We start from the raw sequence: 3,320 nt of genomic DNA on the forward strand, positions 1-3,320 counted from the left end.
GCTTATTCGCGTAGTTGAGGCGCCGCATCACACATGGTTCCTGTCCACCATTTCGATTTTTTTCTTGTTCTTCCGTATTAATAGGGACATCACATGGTTGATGAGTCAGCACAACCAAACCATGTGACATGTTGTCACATCGAGATCTGCAGGCTGTCCCACTGCTTCCAGACAAAAGCATTTGGTATCGAATTATGCAGAAATGATCGCATTCATAAAAATGCACACATCGATCGCCGTATTTTTTATCTCCCTTTTTTCACCATGGAGTTGACCTGAGTTAACAATGAACCTTTGCTGTGTGTAAACTGTTTCAATTGGATCTATATTCTGAAGGTCTGAACTTTCCTGTTACAAATTTTATTGAATCTGAAGAATAGTTACTCATCATGGATGATTCCCATGATAAAATGCTCTTGTTTCTAATATGCAGGAATAAATGTCCTGTGTGGTGTCGGAATGCTCGCATGGTACACCGGTGTGCTGCTGCACTGTTGCCTAGACAGCAAGGAAGGGCTTCAGACATACCCGGATATCGGTCTGCCTTCGGCACCACCGGTGGCATAGCCATCTCGGTAAGACTAAGATCTCATCATTGCATATTAGCATGTTCTTCAGTTTGGGCAGATTTCAGTCAAGGAATGTTGTTGTGCTAACTTTTCTCTTTTTCTTGTGTGTGTGCTTCACTATCTGCAGATAATCCTGTATGTGGAACTATATGTAAGTACTTAGTACCAACCAGCCATTTAATCAGAATTTCTACTTGCTTTCAGAAGAGTCATCACAACATCTAAAAGAATCTGCAATGAATTAACTGGTCCTTGATGGGTTGTTGCAGGCCTGCTGCATCGAGTATTTGATACTGGAAAGCGACAATTTATCCAAGTTGTTCCCCAATGTACACCTTAACATTGGGGGCTTGACGATAAACTCGCATGTGTTCTTCGCAATCTTGATGACGCTTGTTGTCATGCCGACCACCTGGCTCCGTGACCTCACCTGTCTGAGCTATATTTCTGGTTTCTATCTATTCACTTGTTGCTTTTATTTTCATCCTGCTTGTGCATATGCTCTGCATCTTGTATCACACATCATTTCTCATGATGTTGTTATGTGTTTGCTTTGTAGCTGGAGGTGTGGTTGCATCAATCCTTGCAGTCATCAGCTTATGCTGGATTGGGGTTGTCGACCATGTCGGCTTTGAGAACAAAGGGACTGCGTTAAACCTCCCGGGAATTCCTATTGCGATTGGACTGTACGGTTACTGCTACTCGGGGCACGGGGTGTTCCCAAACATCTACTCTTCTCTGAGGAATCGCAACCAGTTTCCTTCCATTCTTTTCACCTGGTAAATTAGCTACTTTGGGTCAACCTATATTTGATATCATTTTTTTGGAACCTCAACACTCAGTTATTGTTTGTGCTTCTTTGATTTCAGCATTGGTTCTCTACCATTTTGTTTACTGCCACTGCGGTGATGGGATACAAAATGTTCGGCGAATCGACCGAGTCTCAGTTCACCCTCAACTTACCGGAGAATTTTGTGGTTTCCAAGATTGCCGTTTGGGCTACGGTAATTGCACTTGTCAATACTATTTCAGATCACTTTGTTCTGTACTAAGCATGTTTTATGTAACTTCATTATCAAGCAGGTTGACTGATCTCTTGGCTTTTATTGCAGGTGGCTAATCTGATAACCAAATATCCTTGGCTTGTCAATTATTTCTCTTCAAAGGGGATATTAATCAAAACGAACATAGAGAAATTCTGTTTCTTGCCAGTGCTTCTTTAGAATACATGCCGATCTTTTTATTACATGCTCAATAAAGTTCTGAAATCAAAAAGTTTAAAAAAAGTTCTGAAATTATTTGTTGATGTATATGATTATTGTGCAATGTCCTTAACAAAGAATCACATATGCATTGACCATAACCCCACTGGCCATGAGTCTGGAAGAGTTGCTGCCGCGAAGCCTGCAGAAGTACTCCAACATATTCATACTTAGATCAGCCCTGGTGGTGTCAACCCTCAGCATTGCTCTGTCAGTTCCCTTTTTGGTAAGTTAATTTGCTTCCTTTTATTAGGATGCATCTTTGGCCTACTACACATTAGTAGCACACTGTTTGATTATCCATATTTGACTTTTGTTCTTCTTATGTAAATTGACAGCACTTGTGATGGCTCTCATTGGTTCTTTATTCGCCATGCTTGTGGCAAGTTTTCGCTGATTATTTCATCACATGATAAAAAGTAATTGATAAGCTATTCGTGAGAGGCTAAAATATGTTTTCATTGCAGACCTACATTCTGCCTTGTGTCTGCTTTCTGGCCATCCTTAAGGCAAAAGCGACTTGGTATCAGGTACACAAATATTTCCAACGGCACATTTCTTTATTATAACTATACTTGTATCTAGCAGAACAGAGAAGGTTCTGAAGTCATTTATTTATTATAACTATACTTGTATCTAGCAAATTTATGTAAAGCACTTATTTATGATGAGGAGCCAAACTAAAAACTATTTTACAGACTGCGACATGCTCATTCATCATCGCAGTAGTGGTTACCTGCGCCTGCGTGGGGACATACTCATCCCTCTCCGGGATTGTCCAGAACTACGCCACCTAACTCTGAAGTACTTCCTTCCCTACATACATAATAGAGAAGATTGCTCGTTCGACCGCATTATTATGCATATAATATGAGCGAGAGTGGAGGATTCAAATTTTGCCGAACAATGAATTATGTCCATCGATATATAAATGTTGTATGATTAAATTTGTATTGTTGTTAAATTTGTGGCAACCCTGATAACTTTGCATTATTATTGTTAAATTTGTATGTTGATGGATCTTTATGAGCCTAAAGTCCCAGTTCTGCTAGCTAATTACCAACTACTTGAATTTTTCATCAATCTATATTCAGAGTGTAATTTTGCCGACATGCAACTAGAACCTTTATTCGTCTGTATATTAACTATATTTAGAGTGAGGTGTGTATGATGACGGTTGGATGCTGATTTTGAGTAATAACATGTAAATGCAAACGAAAGTGAAGGATCTTAGGCAATGCCACATGGTTTCTCCGGTGGCGGCTAATTAGGGATTTAGGGTGACGGAGGAAGAGCATCGACTATATATAGGGAGGATTAAAACAAATGGAAATATAATTGCGTAATGATGACGGGCAGGATAAGGGTTGCGGGAAGGTGTATGCAGGTGACCATTGTCCAAATAATGGAATCAGTTGACCGGGGATCTATGTAGCAACATGGGTGGCCATTGTGCAGCGGCTATTTAACGGTTGTGCTTTAGGAATAG

General features: G+C 40.2%; 1 pseudogene; it reads left to right on the plus strand.

Moving 5' to 3' along the window:
- Window positions 1-459: 459 nt before the first annotated feature.
- Window positions 460-2,676, plus strand: LOC123140654 (amino acid transporter AVT1C-like; annotated as a pseudogene).
- The last annotated feature ends 644 nt before the right edge of the window (window positions 2,677-3,320 follow it).

This window comes from Triticum aestivum, chromosome 6D (assembly GCF_018294505.1).
Source record: "Triticum aestivum cultivar Chinese Spring chromosome 6D, IWGSC CS RefSeq v2.1, whole genome shotgun sequence".
NCBI lineage: Eukaryota > Viridiplantae > Streptophyta > Magnoliopsida > Poales > Poaceae > Triticum > Triticum aestivum.